This window comes from Triticum aestivum, chromosome 2D (genome assembly GCF_018294505.1).
Source record: "Triticum aestivum cultivar Chinese Spring chromosome 2D, IWGSC CS RefSeq v2.1, whole genome shotgun sequence".
NCBI lineage: Eukaryota > Viridiplantae > Streptophyta > Magnoliopsida > Poales > Poaceae > Triticum > Triticum aestivum.
Window position 1 is genome coordinate 161,628,166 of NC_057799.1, and position 20,218 is coordinate 161,648,383.

Consider the following 20,218-nt stretch of genomic DNA (forward strand, 5'->3'; position numbering starts at 1 on the left):
GGTTTGTAGGTGTTTGGGTTTGGGTTTTCCTCACTTGATGATTTTCGCTCAAAGTCCTCGGAGGATGGGATGCTCTCAATGACAAGTGTCAGTCTCTCTCGGAGCAGCCAAACAGCTAGTGGTTGTAGGGGGGCTATTTATAGCTTAGGGAGCAGCCCGACATGATAAGACATAAATGCCCTTCAATGATATGACCGTTAGGTGGATAAGATATTTTGGGACAGCTGGCGCATAGCACAGCAACGGTCGGAAATTTGAGGTTCAAATTCCTCAGGGCTATCATGTTCCACACTTGTAGGCAATCCACACTGGCGAATTCCTAACTACTCAGTCAGAACAAATTCCTCAGAGACCGGAAGAACTTCGTCTCTGTCACTGAAGAAATTGACTGAACTATATGAGATTTCCAATGGCTTCACTCGAAGGGATTGGTAGGTGTAGGATATTGAGATGAGCATCACTTGGAAACTTTTCCTTAGTTTTTCCTCGACCCCCTTTAACAGTACGGTGTTTCCTATGACTCAATAAAGAGAAAAACGAAACTACGAAAACAAAAGTCTTCACGCTTCATATTCTTCGCATGAATATAGAGTCTTCACGGTCACACCAATTTCTTCACTTTCAAAGTCTTCAGAAAGCCAAAGTCTTCAGTTGAAGACATTCATTTTTAGGGGTCAATTTTCTCTGTAAATATCAAACTCCTCATAGACTTATAGACTTGTCTACACTCAAAAACGCATTAGTCCATTAACCTATACTAGCACAAATGCCTATCCATTGCAACGGGTGAACTAAATGCTTGCATGACAATGCACGGTCAGACGGGGTCTCCTAATTGATGTGGCCATTGCCAAGCTTTCGTTGTGGGCGCCGTAGCTGCTAGTGCAGCTGAGTATCCTCCGTAGTTTTAAATAGCGCGCTAAGTCGACTTAGCGATGGACCACTTTAAACGCTATAGCGTGCTATAGCGCCCTATTCAAAATGAGTGTTCATGTGTTTGGACAGAAATTTCTTAGCGCATGGCATCTTAATGCTATAGCGTGTAGGCAGATGTTGTGTGGCAGCCACGACGTCATGATGGTCAATGCTAGAGGATTGAGCGCGGACTGCTAGCTTTGTCGTATCATGATGCGTCAAACAATTTATTTTTTCTGAGTGTGATCTTGCCAATCGACATGGACGCGCTTGAGCTGATAGCATGGCCTTCGGCCCAGCAGTAGGTTAGGGTTGCAGCAGCTCCAGCGATACTATTTCATCTCTAGTCGTCGCCACTCCTTGAGTTTTGTCCTCCATTTATCTTCTTTTGCATTGTGCTCTTTTTCCGTGACGCTGCAAGCTGAAGAGCTGCTCGGGAGGTTGGCGCAGGGGACGCATTGCACCTGAACCGGTTGCTGCAAGGGAGTTCATCGTCCATGAACGGGTGTTGCCGCGTTCGGAAGGTAGGCTGGCGGGGAGACTTATGTCGATCTAGGGTTTCGAGCTCGATGCATGTACGGGTTGTTCGAGTTAAAGTGCATCAATGCATTCATATGTGAATTTTATTTTTTGAGGGGATGCATGTATATGTGGATGTGCGGGCTCCCCAAACCATCAACTAGGCTGAATCTTCTAAGACCACTAAAATTACAACCCGACGTGGACATGGACATGATGTGTCAAACAATTTATTTTTTTCTCAGCGTGATCTTGCCGATCGACATGGACGCGCTTGAGCTGACAGCATGGCCTTCGGCCCAGCAGTAGGTTAGGGTTGTAGCAGCTCCAGCAATACTATTTCATCTCTAGTCGTCGCCACTCCTTGAGTTTTGTCCTCCATTTATCTTCTTTTGCATTGTGCTCTTTTTCCGTGATGCTGCAAGCTGAAGAGCTGCTCGGGAGGTTGGCGCAGGGGACGCATTGCAGCTGAACCAGTTGCTGCAAGGGAGTTCATCGTCCATGAACGGCCATAGCCGCGTTCAGAAGGTAGGTTGGCGACGAGACTTACGTCGATCTAGGGTTTCGAGCTCGATGCATGTACGACTTGTTCAAGTTAAAGTGCATCAATGCATTCATATGTGAATTTTATTTTTTGAGGGGATGCATCTATATGTGGATGTGCGGGCTTATCAACCAGGCCGAATCTTCTAAGACCACTAAAATTACAACCCTATGACCACGTACACGTTGTGTTCGCACGTAGTTCGGCTTCCATACATTTTGACATACCATGTGTTCGCACGTAGTTTGGTTTTCGTACACTTTGACATACCAAAAAAGCCTATATGAAAAGATGGATGGAAGTTTAGGCTATATAAAAATATAACTATGGACCAACCCAAACCAAGAATATCTATTCCCTTTAATAGTAGGTATAGAAGTCTTCAATGCACCAAAATCACTAAGGGGCACTAGATGCACTTACCGTTCGAAATTTTGAAACAGAAGCATTCACGTTTAGAGTATTGTTGAACTTTGAGGATTGACCTAAATAGACAACGTTAAATTTGACCTTGTATGTTTGAAAACCTCATTAAATTATCCGCTTCTTTCTGAAGTTTTGACACTTGAAAATCCTATAACTACGATTATTTTGGAATGGAGGAGCTAAATTTGAATCTATGTTGTACACGACTATATATGCTATTATGTACAAAATCAGAGCAAATATTGGTGCCCCCATAATTTAGGTATGATTTACTAATGCCATGATATTGAATTCAAATAATTGAATGGACTTCATGTTGAATTCGAATTTTTTAAACCACCTTAAGTTGAATTCAAATGTATGCTAGTTCATAGCTAGCTATTTATAATGTTCATTGTGTAACTTTCGTATGTATAATGTGCTTTACACACACAACACGAACTATACTCACGTTTATATTCGATTGCTAAAGCGATGCATTGTCTGGAGTTCAAAATACTAACTATGTGGATCAATTATGTCGCATAATAACATAGACATGCTCAAATTCGATAGGATCTAGATGTCTGATGGATCAATGACCGTTCCTTACGCGAATTGCAAATATCATGAACCCATCCTAATATTTGGATACAATTTATATCTTTAATCAATGTGTACATCAGTCTTTTACGTGTAGTTTCACTCTCCATCGGTGGTCTCTCACACATGCTCACACACTCTCTCCCGAGGTGTCTTTCTCGCAGACATGCTCTTGATATAACCCTCCCTCCCTCCCTCTCGTAACCATTTACGATTGTTTTCACTAACCTTTATCACAAGAACTCTTCCTCTCACAAGCAAACACACGCACAATCCCCATCGACCCTTTCTATATACATAGACCTGCCTACGTGTCTCTTGTACGCACATTATCTTTAGGCATGTCTCTCACGCATTGTCTCACACCTCTCTTCCTAATCGACGAGTATGATTCTAGCAGAGCATTCTGTAGGATGCCCCCTAAAGTTAGGTTGGATGAATAGTAATATCAGAGATAAGGGGTTACCTTAGTACGAGGACCTAGGGTTACAAATCCTAGCTGGCTTTGTCAGTGGACACAGAGTCCTTCACGATTCTGCTATCTTTGTCTTGTACAACTAGTCATCTATAGGTCTCCCTAAATGCGTCACGGGCCGACCAATGTGGCGCAGGATGGAACCGAACCAAGGGCCTCACCTCGACCCACCGGCCCTCACGCGGTGACACACCCTCTGCCCCCAGGTCTTGTTATCTTCTCACACCCACACATTGATGGGGAACGTAGTAATTTCAAAAATTTCCTACGCACACGCAAGATCATGGTGATGCATAACAACGAGAGGGGAGAGTGTTGTCCACGTACCCTCGTAGACCGACAGCGGAAGCGTTATTACAACGCGGTTGATGTAGTCGAACGTCTTCACGATCCGACCGATCAAGTACCGAACGTACGGCACCTCCGAAGTTCTACACACGTTCAGCTCGATGACGTCCCTCGAACTCCGATCCAGCCGAGTGTTGAGGGAGAGTTTCGTCAGCACGACGGCGTGGTGACGATGATGATGTTCCACCGACGCAGGGCTTCGCCTAAGCTTCGTGACGGTATTATCGAGGTGTAATCTGGTGGAGGGGGGCACCGCACACGGCTAAAATATCGTATATCAAGTGTGTTCTTAGGTGCCCCCTGCCCCCGTATATAAAGGAGCAAGGGGGAGGCCGGCTGCCTATGGGGCGCGCCAAGGAGAGGGGGGAGTCCTCCTCCTAGTAGGAGTAGGACTCCCCTTTCCTAGTCCTACTAGGAAAAGAAGGGGGGAAGGAAAGAGAGGGAGAGGGAGAGGGAAAGGGGGCTGCGCCCCCCCCTCTCCTAGTCCAACTAGGACTCCTCTGGGAGGGGGCGCACCACCTCCTGGCTGCTGCCCTCTCTCTCCCCTCAAGGCCCACTAAGGCCCAATACTTCCCCGGGGGGTTCCGGTAACCCTCCGGCACTCCGGTTTAATCCGAAACTTCTCCGGAACACTTCTGGTGTCCGAATATAGTCGTCCAATATATCAATCTTTACGTCTCGACCATTTCGAGACTCCTCGTAATGTCCGTGATCACATCCGGGACTTCGAACAACCTTCGGTACATCAAATCACATAAACTCATAATATAACTGTCATCGTAACTTTAAGCGTGCGGACCCTTTGGGTTCGAGAACTATGTAGACATGACCGAGACACCTCTCCGGTCAATAACCAATAGCGGGACCTGGATGCCCATATTGGCTCCCACATATTCTACGAAGATCTTTATCGGTCAGACCGCATAACAACATACATTGTTCCCTTTGTCATCGGTATGTTACTTGCCCGAGATTCGATCGTCGGTATCTCGATACCTAGTTCAATCTCGTTACCGGCAAGTCTCTTTACTCGTTCCGTAATACATCATCCCGCAACTAACTCATTAGTCACAATGCTTGCAAGGCTTATAGTGATGTGCATTACCGAGTGGGCCCAGAGATACCTCTCCGACAATCGGAGTGACAAATCCTAATCTCGAAATACGCCAACCCAACAAGTACCTTTGGAGACACCTGTAGAGCACCTTTATAATCACCCAGTTACGTTGTGACGTTTGGTAGCACACAAAGTGTTCCTCCGGTAAACGGGAGTTGCATAATCTCATAGTCATAGGAACATGTATAAGTCATGAAGAAAGCAATAGCAACATACTAAACGATCGGGTGCTAAGCTAACGTAATGGGTCATGTCAATCACGTCATTCTCCTAATGAGGTGATCCCGTTAATCAAATGACAACTCATGTCTATGGCTAGGAAACATAACCATCTTTGATTAACGAGCTAGTCAAGTAGAGGCATACTAGTGACACTCTGTTTGTCTATGTATTCACACATGTATTATGTTTCCGGTTAATACAATTCTAGCATGAATAATAAACATTTATCATGATATAAGGAAATATATAATACTTTATTATTGCCTCTAGGGCATATTTCCTTCAGTCTCCCACTTGCACTAGAGTCAATAATCTAGTTCACATCGCCATGTGATTTAACATCAATAATTCACATCACCATGTGATTAACACCCATAGTTCACATCTCTATGTGACCAACACTCAAAGGGTTTACTAGAGTCAATAATCTAGTTCACATCGCTATGTGATTAACACCCAAAGAGTATTAAGGTGTGATCATGTTTTGATTGTGAGATAATTTTAGTCAATGGGTTTGTCACATCCAGATCCGTAAGTATTTTGCAAATTTCTATGTCTACAATGCTCTGCACGGAGCTACTCTAGCTAATTGCTCCCACTTTCAATATGTATCTAGACCGAGACTTAGAGTCATCTAGATTTAGTGTCAAAACTTGCATCGACGTAACCCTTTACGACGAACCTTTTGTCACTTCCATAATCGAGAAACATATCCTTATTCCACTAAGGATAATTTTGACCGCTGTCCAATGATCTACTCCTAGATCACTATTGTACTCCCTTGCCAAATTCAGTGTAGGGTATACAATAGATCTGGTACACAGCATGGCATACTTTATAGAACCTATGGCCAAGGCATAGGGAATGACTTTCATTCTCTTTCTATCTTCTGCCGTGGTCGGGCTTTGAGTCTTACTCAATTTCACACCTTGTAACACAGGCAAGAACTCTTTCTTTGACTGTTCTATTTTGAACTACTTCAAAATCTTGTTAAGGTATGTACTCATTGAAAAAACTTATCAAGCGTTTTGATCTATCTCTATAGATCTTGATGCTCAATATGTAAGCAGCTTCACCGAGGTCTATCTTTGAAAAAACTTCTTTCAAACACTCCTTTATGCTTTGCAGAATAATTCTACATTATTTCCGATCAACAATATGTCATTCACATATACTTATCAGAAATGCTGTAGTGCTCCCACTCACTTTCTTGTAAATGCAGGCTTCACCGCAAGTCTGTATAACACTATATTCTTTGATAAACTTATCAAAGTGTATATTCCAACTCCGAGATGCTTGCACCAGTCCATAGATGGATCGCTGGAGCTTGCATATTTTGTTAGCACCTTTAGGATTGACAAAACCTTCTGGTTGCATCATATACAACTCTTCTTTAATAAATCCATTAAGGAATGTAGTTTTGTTTATCCATTTGCCAGATTTCATAAAATGCGGCAATTGCTAACATGATTCAGACAGACTTAAGCATTGCTACGAGTGAGAAACTCTCATCGTAGTCAACATCTTGAACTTGTCGAAAAACCTTTTTGCGACAATTCTAGCTTTGTAGATAGTGACACTACTATCAACATCCGTCTTCCTCTTGAAGATCCATTTATTCTCAATGACTCGCCGATCATTGGGCAAGTCAATCAAAGTCCATACTTTGTTCTTATACATGGATCCCATCTCAGATTTCATGGCCTCAAGCCATTTTGCGGAATCTGGGCTCATCATCGCTTCCTCATAGTTCGTAGGTTCGACATGGTCTAGTAACATAACCTCCAGAAGAGGATTACTGTACCACTCTGGTGTGGATCTTACTCTGCTTTACCTACGAGGTTTGGTAGTAACTTGATCTGAAGTTACATGATCATCATCATTAACTTCCTCACTAATTGGTGTAGGAGTCACAGGAACAGATTTCTGTGATGAACTACTTTCCAATAAGGGAGCAGGTACAGTTACCTCATCAAGTTCTACTTTCCTCCCACTCACATCTTTCGAGAGAAACTCCTTCTCTAGAAAGGATCCATACTAAGCAACGAATGTCTTGCCTTCGGATCTGTGATAGAAGGTGTACCCAACTGTCTCCTTTGGGTATCCTATGAAGACACATTTCTCCGATTTAGGTTTGAGCTTATCAGGATGAAACTTTTTCACATAAGCATCGCAACCCCAAACTTTAAGAAACGACAACTTTGGTTTCTTGCCAAACCACAGTTCATAAGGCGTCGTCTCAACGGATTTTGATGGTGCCCTATTTAACGTGAATGTAGCTGTCTCTAATGCATAACCCCAAAACGATAGTGGTAAATTGGTAAGAGACATCATAGATTGCACTATATCCAATAAAGTACGGTTATGACGTTCGGACACACCATTATGCTGTGGTGTTCCAGGTGGCGTGAGTAGTGAAACTATTTCACATTGTTTTAACTGAAGGCCAAACTCGTAACTAAAATACTCTTCTCCACGATCAAATCGTAGAAACTTTATTTTCTTGTTACGATGATTTTCGCTTCACTCTGAAATTATATGAACTTTTCAAATGTTTCAGACTTCTGTTTCATTAAGTAGATATACCCATATCTGCTCAAATCATCTGTGAAGGTCAGAAAATAATGATACCTGCTACGAGCCTCAATATTCATCGGACCACATACATCCGTATGTATGATTTCCAACAAATCTGTTGCTCTCTCCATAGTTCCGGAGAACGGCGTTTTAGTCATCTTGCCCATGAGGCACGGTTCGCAAGCATCAAGTGATTCATAATCAAGTGATTCCAAAATCCCATCAGTATGGAGTTTCTTCATGCGCTTTACACCAATATGACCTAAACGGCAGTGCCACAAATAGTTTGCACTATCATTATTAACTTTGCATCTTTTGGCTTCAATATTATGATTATATGTATCACTACGATCGAGATCCAACAAACCATTTTCGTTGGTGTGTATGACCATAGAAGGTTTTTATTCATGTAAACAGAACAACAATTGTTCTCTAACTTAAATGAATAACCGTATTGCAATAAACATGATCAAATCATATTCATGCTCAACGCAAACACCAAATAACACTTATTTAGTTTCAACACTAATCCCGAAAGTATAGGGAGTGTGCGATGATGATCATATCAATCTTGGAACTACTTCCAACACACATCGTCACCTCTCCTTTTACTAGTCTCTGTTTATTCTGCAACTCCCGTTTTGAGTTACTACTCTTAGCAACTGAACCAGTATCGAATACCGAGGGGTTGCTATAAACACTGGTAAAGTACACATCAATAACATGTATATCCAATATACCTTTGTTCACTTTGCCATCCTTCTTATCCACCAAATAGTTGGGGTAGTTCCGCTTCCAGTGACCAGTCCCTTTGCAGTAGAAGCACTTAGTCTCAGGCTTAGGACCAGACTTAGGCTTCTTCACTTGAGCAGCAACTTGCTTGCCGTTCTTTTGAAGTTCCCCTTCTTCCCTTTGCCCTTTTCTTGAAACTAGTGGTCTTGTCAACCATCAACACTTGAAGTGGTCTCGTCAACCATCAACACTTGATGTTTTTCTTGATTTCTACCTTCGTCGATTTCAGCATCACGAAGAGCTCGGGAATTACTTTCGTCATCCCTTGCATACTATAGTTCATCACGAAGTTCTACTAACTTGGTGATGGTGACTAGAGAATTCTGTCAATCACTATTTTATCTGGAAGATTAACTCCCACTTGATTCAAGCGATTGTAGTACCCAGACAATCTGAGCACATGCTCACTAGTTGAGCGATTCTCCTCCATCTTTTAGCTATAGAACTTGTTGGAGACTTCATATCTCTCAACTCGGGTATTTGCTTGAAATATTAACTTCAACTCCTGGAACATCTCATATGGTCCATGACGTTCAAAACGTCTTTGAAGTCCCGATTCTAAGCCGTTAAGCATGGTGCACTAAACTATCAAGTAGTCATCATATTGAGCTAGCCAAACGTTCATAACGTCTGCATCTGCTCCTGCAATAGGTCTGTCACCTAGCGGTGCATCAAGGACATAATTTTTCTGTGCAGCAATGAGGATAATCCTCAGATCACGGATCCAATCCGCATCTTTGCTACTAACATCTTTCAACATAATTTTTCTCTAGGAACATATCAAAAATAAACACAGGGAAGCAACAACGCGAGCTATTGATCTACAACATAATTTGCAAAATACTATCAGGACTAAGTTCATGATAAATTTAAGTTCAATTAATCATATTACTTAAGAACTCCCACTTAGATAGACATCTCTCTAATCATCTAAGTGATTACGTGATCCAAAGCAACTAAACCATGTCCGATTAACACGTGAGATGGAGTAGTTTCAATGGTGAACATCACTATGTTGATCATATCTACTATATGATTCACGCTCGACCTTTCGGTCTCTGTGTTCCGAGGCCATATCTGTACATATGCTAGGCTCGTCAAGTTTAACCTGAGTATTCCGCGTGTGCAACTGTTTTGCACCCGTTGTATTTGAACGTAGAGCCTATCACACCCGATTAACACGTGGTGTCTCAGCACGAAGAACTTTCGCAACGGTGCATACTCAGGGAGAACACTTTTGTCTTGAAATTTTAGTGAGAGATCATCTTATAATGCTACCGTCAATCAAAGCAAGATAAGATGCATAAAGGATTAACATCACATGCAATCAATATAAGTGATATGATATGGCCATCATCATCTTGTGCTTGTGATCTCCATCTCCGAAGCACCGTGCTTGTGATCTCCATCTCCGAAGCACCATCATGATCACCATCGTCACCGGCTCGACACCTTGATCTCCATCGTAGTATCGTTGTCGTCTCGCCAACTTATTGCTTTTACGACTATCGCTACCGCTTAGTGATAAAGTAAAACTATTACATGGCGATTGCATCTCATACAATAAAGCGACAACCATATGGCTCCTGCCAGTTGCCGATAACTCGGTTACAAAACATGATCATCTCATACAACACATTATATCACATCATGTCTTGACCATATCACATCACAACATGCCCTGCAAAAACAAGTTAGACGTCCTCTACTTTGTTGTTGCATGTTTTACGTGGCTGCTACGGGCTTAGCAAGAACCGTTCTTACCTACGCATCAAAACCACAACGATAGTTTGTCAAGTTGGTGCTGTTTTAACCTTCGCAAGGACCGGGCGTAGCCACACTCGGTTCAACTAAAGTGAGAGAGACAGACACCCGCCAGTCACCTTTAAGCAACGAGTGCTCCGAACGGTGAAACCAGTCTCGCGTAAGCGTACGCGTAATGTCGGTCCGGGCCGCTTCATCTCACAATACCGCTGAACCAAAGTATGACATGCTGGTAAGCAGTATGACTTATATCGCCCACAACTCACTTGTGTTCTACTCGTGCATAGCATCAACGCATAAAACCAGGCTCGGATGCCACTGTTGGGGAACGTAGTAATTTCAAAAAATTTCCTACGCACACGCAAGATCATGGTGATGCATAGCAACGAGAGGGGAGAGTGTTGTCCACGTACCCTCGTAGACCGACAGCGGAAGCGTTATTACAACGCGGTTGATGTAGTCGAACGTCTTCAGATCCGACCGATCAAGTACCGAACGTACGGCACCTCCGAAGTTCTACACACGTTCAGCTCGATGACGTCCCTCGAACTCCGATCCAGCCGAGTGTTGAGGGAGAGTTTCGTCAGCACGACGGCGTGGTGACGATGATGATGTTCCACCGACGCAGGGCTTCGCCTCAGCTTCGCGACGGTATTATCGAGGTGTAATCTGGTGGAGGGGGGCACCGCACACGGCTAAAATATCGTATATCAAGTGTGTTCTTAGGTGCCCCCTGCCCCCGTATATAAAGGAGCAAGGGGGAGGCCGGCTGCCTATGGGGCGCGCCAAGGAGAGGGGGGGAGTCCTCCTCCTAGTAGGAGTAGGACTCCCCTTTCCTAGTCCTACTAGGAAAAGAAAGGGGGGAAGGAAAGAGAGGGAGAGGGAGAGGGAAAGGGGGCTGCGCCCCCCCCCCCCCTCTCCTAGTCCAACTAGGACTCCTCTGGGAGGGGGCGCACCACCTCCTGGCTGCTGCCCTCTCTCTCCCCTCAAGGCCCACTAAGGCCCAATACTTCCCCGGGGGGTTCCGGTAACCCTCCGGCACTCCGGTTTAATCCGAAACTTCTCCGGAACACTTCCGGTGTCCGAATATAGTCGTCCAATATATCAATCTTTACGTCTCGACCATTTAGAGACTCCTCGTCATGTCCGTGATCACATCCGGGACTCCGAACAACCTTCGGTACATCAAATCACATAAACTCATAATATAACTGTCATCGTAACTTTAAGCGTGCGGACCCTTTGGGTTCGAGAACTATGTAGACATGACCGAGACACCTCTCCGGTCAATAACCAATAGCGCGACCTGGATGCCCATATTGGCTCCCACATATTCTACGAAGATCTTTATCGGTCAGACCGCATAACAACATACGTTGTTCCCTTTGTCATCGGTATGTTACTTGCCCGAGATTCGATCGTCGGTATCTCGATACCTAGTTCAATCTCGTTACCGGCAAGTCTCTTTACTCGTTCCGTAATACATCATCCCGCAACTAACTCATTAGTCACAATGCTTGCAAGGCTTATAGTGATGTGCATTACCGAGTGGGCCCAGAGATACCTCTCCGACAATCGGAGTGACAAATCCTAATCTCGAAATACGCCAACCCAACAAGTACCTTTGGAGACACCTGTAGAGCACCTTTATAATCACCCAGTTACGTTGTGACGTTTGGTAGCACACAAAGTGTTCCTCCGGTAAACGGGAGTTGCATAATCTCATAGTCATAGGAACATGTATAAGTCATGAAGAAAGCAATAGCAACATACTAAACGATCGGGTGCTAAGCTAACGTAATGGGTCATGTCAATCACGTCATTCTCCTAATGAGGTGATCCCGTTAATCAAATGACAACTCATGTCTATGGCTAGGAAACATAACCATCTTTGATTAACGAGCTAGTCAAGTAGAGGCATACTAGTGACACTCTGTTTGTCTATGTATTCACACATGTATTATGTTTCCGGTTAATACAATTCTAGCATGAATAATAAACATTTATCATGATATAAGAAAATATATAATACTTTATTATTGCCTCTAGGGCATATTTCCTTCACACATACCAACACAGACACCACACAAAAAATGGGACAATTGCATTTTTACCCCTAGGTAGTTCCTACCCACGGGTTTTGCCCTTACTTTTTGAGCTTGCTCAGTTTTGCCCTTACTTTTTCCGTCGAGGTCCCTCGAATGCCCTTTGACCGTTTGACCAAAACTTTGAAAATTCATAACTAATTCATATGAACTCAGAAAACTGCAAATAAGATATCAAAATGTTCAGATAAACATTACCTTTATGTGCATATCATTTGCATTCCGGACAAAAGCACCCTTTAAACTACCTAAGATAATTAATGTTATTAACATTATTAAAAAATAAAAAGGTATAAACAATATTTTTTTCATGAATAAAAATTACATGCAAATGTAGGTGATGTTTTCTGAACATCCTGATATCTTATTTGCATTCTTCTGAGTTCGTATCAACTTGTTAAGAAGTTTCCAAATGATGGTCAAAGTCGTTAGAACATTCTTAACAAGATGATACGAACTCAGATAAATGCAAATAAGATATCTAGATGTTCAGAAAACATCACCTACATTTGCATGTAATTTTTATTCATGAAAAAATATTGTTTATACCTTTTTATTTTTAATAATGTTAATAACATTAATTACCTCAGGTAGTTTAAAGGGTGCTTTTGTCCTGAATGCAAATGATATGCACATAAAGGTGATGTTTATCTAAACATTTTGATATCTGATTTTCATTTTTCTGAGTTCATATGAAGTAGTTATGAATTTTCAAAGTTTTGGTCAAACGGTCAAAGGGCATTCGAGGGACCATGATGGAAAAAGTAAGGGAAAAACTGAGCAAGCTCGAAAAGTAAGGGCAAAACCCGTGGGTAGGAACCAACTAGGGGTAAAATTGCAATTATCCCAAAAAAAATCTCCTCGTGCCTCTATCCCCTCCCCCCTTGCATATATACACTCAAGGGAATCTCTCGCCGTGACATCATATTCGTCTCTCTCTAGACCTCTCTCATGTCTCGTGCTATCTCTCCCACGCCCCCTCCCCCGCCGGCCCCTCTATCCATGTCTCTCTCGAATATGTAATACACACACATACCTCTCTCATGCTATCTCTGCCAAATACATCAACTACACATTCACACATGTACATCATGTACCCCATTGATCTAAAAAGCCCTCTCTTCACGTTTATTTTGCATACAGCATTCCTTTTGAATAAAGTGTGGCCAAAAAATTATTTTAGAATTTCTACATATATACAACATTACAAAGTTATATGGAGGAGTATGAACGTTAATTTGCATTGCATGGTGCCCACAATGATATTTATTCCGCACTGTGAATTTTTATATTTTTATACTATATATAAAGTTAGTCATAATAAAGAGAAACGAAGAGCATCTCTCTCTCCATTGCATACACCCCCTCTACGCCCCTTTCACGTACGCACACAAACTATCTCCAGGTCCTCTAAAAGTAAGCCCCTAGCACATTCACGCATGTTTCATCTTTCTCTCGCGATATATACAGTGACAATCATTGTATTTGAAGTGAAAGCACGATACGTACATTGGACTTCAGAATCCACTCATTACGGTCACCATTTACATTTTGTGGTTATTATACAGTCATGGGCTCACCGTACAGCTCTGTATTTGCTCAAGACACGACTAGTTGACTAGTTAAATGCTCCACGTGGCACCTCTAGTGTTGCATCACATTATCTCAAGATACGGCGTGAAAAAGCAAGGTCAATCGAGGGACATATAGATAGAGAGACAAAGTGAGTGTGGTCCGACATTCATTGAACAAATATATATGCTCTGGAGAGATATTGTCCGATTGAGCTTTTGGCAGGGGTGAGGGCTGTAAGATAGAGCTTGAGAGATGATCCAGTCATAGACGTGTAGATATATTTTGTGCGTGGGAGGAAGCAAGGTCAATCGATCACATAGGGTCGTCGTGCGATCGAAAGAGTGAGACGGGTTGGAGAGAGTGACCTAGATAGACAATGTGCGTGAGAGAGTATACAATGTGAATAAGTCGAATTGGGCTCAAACATGGTGATATATCGTTTTTGTCCGAGAAAGAGCGAGGTCAATCGAGACATACAAAGAGAGAGAGAGAGAGAGGGGGGAGAGAAAGAGAGAGAGAGAGAGAGAGCGTGGCCCGCCATGAGGTCGAAAGAGTGGGGGCGGCTTCGATGGACTGACCTAGATAGACAATCTGCGTGAGAGAGTATAGAGTGTGTCGATCGAGGCCCGAACAGGGAGATATATCATTTGTGTGTGAAAGAAAACGAGGTTAAACGAGACTCAGATAAAGAGAGCGAGATTGAGCGAGTGTGCCCGCCGTGCGGAAGAAAGAGTGAGACAGTCTCGAGGGAGTGACCTAGATAGACAACGTGCGTGCGTGCGCACGAGAGGTTGGGGGGCTAGATAGGCAATGCATGTATTTAGCGCAAGAGGGTGAGAGGGAGAGGGAGAGAGAGAGCTTGGCATGGGGTGCAATGGCGGGTGTGTGAGGTAAATACATTTCGTAACAGAGTGGAAAAAGGGGGTTGTGTAGTTGAGAGAGTTAGAGATCAAAACATGGAGAGAAAGAATGGATGTGTGTTGGAAACCGATAGCTTCCTAAGGTGGTTAGGAGAGGAAGATTGACCGATACAGGAAGTATGTAGCGTGTGTGCGGGGGGGGGGGGCTAAAAACAACATTTGAATGTAGATAGTACGAGACTTAATATCGATGTTTCAATTCGGTGTACATTGTAAGATTTGAACTGAGGACCATGCATATGGGTAATTATTTCGAATTCGTGCCATACTAGGTTTCGAAAAGTTGACATTGACTCGATTTGTTGTGCTATTTTGTAGGTCATATGTTTGAATCCATCCAAAAGTTTTCTCACTACCATGGTGTTCATCATATACATATGAATTTGTATTAAAAAAGTAGCGTGGATACAGTGAAATGCGAAATCCACGTTAGAATTGGAGATCGCTATGTGACACACACTCTAATTCAAATAACTAATTATGTGACACACACTCTAATCCACGTTAGCGTGGATACCGTTTCGATTTTTTTTCAAATAACTCCTCATTAATTAATTTATAGTATCTCGTTTCGAATGACTAATTATTGCAAGGAAAACACGGGCATGGTAATACATACAGATTCGTTTGCAAATGAAAGAAGATTCGTTTGCATTCTCAAATGTAGGCGCACCAGGCAGACCAGGGTCGTGTCGTGGTGGTCGCGTGTGTCGGACGGACGCTTAGCACCCAGCCACCCACCCCCCCCCCCCCCCCCCCCCCCCCCAAAAAAGGACGACGACAAAATAAGTTCGCGCTTCCATGTTTCGGATTGAAATATCTGGCGGCCCCAATTCCAGCCCTGCAAAATCTCCCTTCTCCACCGTCCCCTTCCGCGCCCAGATTGCTCAAATCCCTAATTCGCCGCCAACCCAAGCAAAGTTCGAATCGCCCCTCGTCTCGTCTCTTTCCCCACCTCTGTGCCGGACGACGACGACGAAGACGACGGTCGCGCTTCACCACCGCACCGGAGCTACCTCATCTACGCCCTCGTCCACCGCACCGGGTGGTCCACCGACAACGTCGGCCGCCGCAACCGACGTGCCTCACAGACACCGACTTCCACCGCATCAGGTGCGCTTCACCGACGCCGTCTCCCAGCTCACCGGGGCTACTTCACCGAGCACATCGTCGCGCCTCCGCCCCCCGAGGCCGCTGGGGCTTCACCAACGGTCTCGTCCACCGCATCGTAGCGCTCCGCTGCCACTCAAGATCTGCATCCGTGCGCGGCCAGCCAACGCCAGCGCATCACCCTCAACGGCTCTGAAGTGACCCGCACTCTAGCTAGGCGAGCATGCCCAAACGCCGGCCCGAACTAGGTATCCACACATCACTCCCTTGTGCACTGTTCCGACGATGTTTGGATATCCTTTCACTGCTCTCTTAGCTTACACGCCTATCCAACTCTGACTTTAACTCTTATTTCTTCTGGAGATATCATCTGAAACAAGCAAATCCATTTTTTAGCGAAGCATGACGGCGCTACGGGATCTGGTACACATCCTGCACACCCGTATAACCTTGTAAGTATCTGTCCTCCGGTACAACAGCAAGGTCGATTCCTCTTATTTGATCAGCCATTCGCCGTGTCAAAAATGCAGAGGGGGATGCAAGGAGCACAAGGCCTGCACATCCAAGCAAGTGGTAACATGGACTTGTACATGGAACATCCCAAGCGCAAGCAGAGCTGCAGTGAGCCTGTACAACGAGCTAGCGTAAGTCCCTGCATTTCATTTAATTCGTACTGGCATTCGTGTATGATTTGTGTGCAGTGGCGGATCCACGAATTCAAGTTACCAGGGGCGAACATTTAACTTAAAAAATACGAAGGCACTTGCACTCCGGAAATCAACATAACTTGAGAAATGTGAAGCTACATGCACTTTGAAAACCAGCTAATGATCCAAAGTAGTTCAGATTATAAACACTAAATGATGCAAGCACCAAAAAACACAAAATGCAACATGGTGTACAAGGACTACAAACATGGTCTGTACCTGCTTGAATTATTCGTTCTCTGGCTGAAAATATCGAAGTGTAATTGCACCTATAACCAGTGCGCAAACTGCATATCAATATATCTATCCTGCACAAGTATGCCAATAGTTTCAAACAACAGATTAGAAAAGTATTTATGCTACGTTGTCATGATACGGGGACTTTCTGGTAGATGGCCTCGACGTTTCCTCAAGCCATGAAAATGCACTATAATTTGCTTGTCATCAATGCCTGCAAATCTCTATGTCTCTCTCAACATAGCAGATCATCATTAGACACTAAATCCTTCAATGGGAGCTTGCAAAATGCTTGCATTAGATGCCTCATTAGACACTATATGTTCATCACCAGGAGCATGTAAAATGTTTGCATCAAATCCTTCATTAGCAGTCTGTTCATTAGACACTTCAGGCTCAAGAACAACATGAGCTTGGATGTTTGCACCGGAAACTTGATTAGATACATCAGATTCAGTCAGTTCAGTATTGATTGGGGGAGTTATAAAATAAGTAGAAATTGGTTTCATTTTCTCATAGATTCCCTACATACAAGCAGTTTTACAACACCGTCAGGTTTAACTATTGGCCAGAAATTGAAGAGTTGAATTAGATATAATCAGGGATGTGATGTACCTGCTCGTTGCGCATGCTACTCTTGCAAGCTGCGACTGTCCGTTTGCGCAAGCTCGATGCCATGCCCGTGCTGCCGCCGCTGCCTCCCACGCAGGCTACACCCAGGGTTGGATCTTCATCTTCTTGTCCTTCCGTTCGCTTGAAGCCCGGCGACCGCCCTCCAACGAGGGCGCGAGGAAGTGCTGTGTCGGTCTGTCCAGCGGCGGCTAGGTTAGGAGCGAACCAGACTGGAGGCTGGAGCGGATGAATTGGGATTTTTCCTGCTGTCGATCGATATGGGAGGCGCTCGTTTGGGCCGCGAGCCTGCTATAGGGCCTGCCTTGCACTTATGTTATTGGCCTATCCAAATTGAAACATTTTTCTTCATTTTTTACATTGCCTGCTCGTGCGTTGGGACGAACAAAACTAGCCTGGGCCAACCTGGACGACTCAAACTAGGTGCACACTTTCGAGCCACCCGAGGCGGCCGCCCATACCAGCCCCTATGGTGGCGTCGCCCCTTTTTGCGTGTATGATAGGGGTAGTGAAAAATATTCCAGTGGCGCTTTTGATTTACCCACAGAATGGTTGAATTGCTTGTTTCTATGAACTGAGTTCGCCAATAATGTGAAGGATGCCAGTCTTTTCATCCTATTGTAGATTGCTTAGATCTCGATATGCCAAAAGTAATCGCATGAAATATACAGTAAAAGCCAGTGTGATGTGTGTGGCTACAACTAGTCTGACTACACGTCCTCATATAACATATCAAGGACGCACCATCTTACCAGATTAACCATTCGACTTACCAATGCAGTGTGGGAAGAAAGAAGTATTGGGACTGCGTATCCAAGCAATTGATGCCATGGACTCCTTCGTACAACCTTGTAAGCGAAAAAGAAGTTGCAGTGTGCCTGTACAAAGAACTAGCGTAAGTTCAGTTACCTGCTTCTCGGAATTTTAGTTAGCCACTTATTGCAAAATTGTTCAATTACGTTGCTTGGCTTAATTTAGTTTGCTACTGATTACATAATGCCACAGCCTGTTAATCCTATTATAGACTGCGCCTATCTATGTGTTTGATACTTACTGTTAAGAATTACCTGTTTGCCTGAACTTAAATAGCTACTTGTTTGTTTAACTGCTTTGCTGCTGCAACAACGGGTTACAATGATGTTAATAACTACTTTTCAGCATCGAATTGAAACTCTTTAATTCCTTGTTTGTTTAACTGGTTTGCTGTTATAACTCCCAGTTGAGATGTTTTGCTAACTTCAACTTTTCTGAATCCAATCGGAACTTTAATGGCAAAACAGGTTAGCCCAAGATCAAAGAGCGAGGTCCCCATGGACGTTGTATCATCCCACAGCAGTGGCACCGGCCCAATCGTGCATTATGAATTGCCAACTGCTGATGCTCTAGAGGCTAAACTAGTGGTAGAAAGAGATTCTGCTTCTGCACTTAGAGATGAAGTTGACATGTTGAGGAAGCAAACAACACAATCAGTAGCAGTACTCAAGACAACCATTAAATATTTGGTGGATTTCAAAACGAAGCAAGCTGAGACTGACCACATTGTTAAGGTCCTGAAGGAAAAAAGGAAATTAAATTCCCACTTGGTAAATCATAGGTGAAATGTTCTTTCCATCGTTGAATAACCTTTGTGTTGTTTGTTCATGTAATCAATCAAACCATTTGTTTTAGAGATCATGTAATAATTGTTTTTTGTTTTTTGGTTTGTAATTTTATTTGAGCACAAGTCTGTATTAATTGATAAGACTCGGAGACATTTCATTTTGATTGCTGTGCCAGACCTACAAATATGCCAATCGGGCTGAATGTGCATTCAGCAATAATAGTAGTATAGATGGACCATAAGTGGCACGCATCGGAAAGGGCCAAGATGCTGTAGTAGCTTGGCTAAAAAAAGGATGCTGTTGTAGCAAAGAAAAGTACAGCGGCCTGGCTTATGTATGTTAGTTGATATTATTGATCCATATACTCTATAAGTGTTTATATGTCTGTTAGTTCTGTACATTCTTGGTTGATTGACTCGGTATTTGAATCTTGATACATCGCTTGTGTACATATCTAAATGGGAGTACACATTATGCTGCGTGTGACATTTGAGTTGGACATGAAGTGTTCCAAATATTCGAATTCACCTTAAACTGGATTCTAGCTTCTGAATTTGAGTATCGGCATTTGTAAACCATATTCATATATGACAGTGGAATACATCTTTGTCGTCCTTTTGAAGATATATAAAAACACATAGAATGATTTATAAAGATTCGTATAGGAATACAAAATGGATTCGAATTTAGTTGCCAGGGTAAACGTGGATGCTTATTGTCCCAAAATTCGAAAGAAGCGGCAAAATGTCCACTCCCACGTCGGCTGCCCGAAGCCAAGTGTTTGGGAGATGGAAATTACTGTCTACCCATTACACGGACAATCCATCGGCCCGATTTCCACTGCTCTAAATAGGGGTAGGATAGTAACTTCAATTAGACGTGACACGACCGCCTCTGAGCCCATTCCGACACGGTGGGCGCCAAACATGGGCGGCAAAACACATTTGATTCAAGCTCGTCCGAAAGACCTCTGTTTCTCCCTCCATTTCCCCATTCATACACGGTGGGCGGCAAAACAAACTCGACTCGGCCGAAATCGATGTAGGCAAATA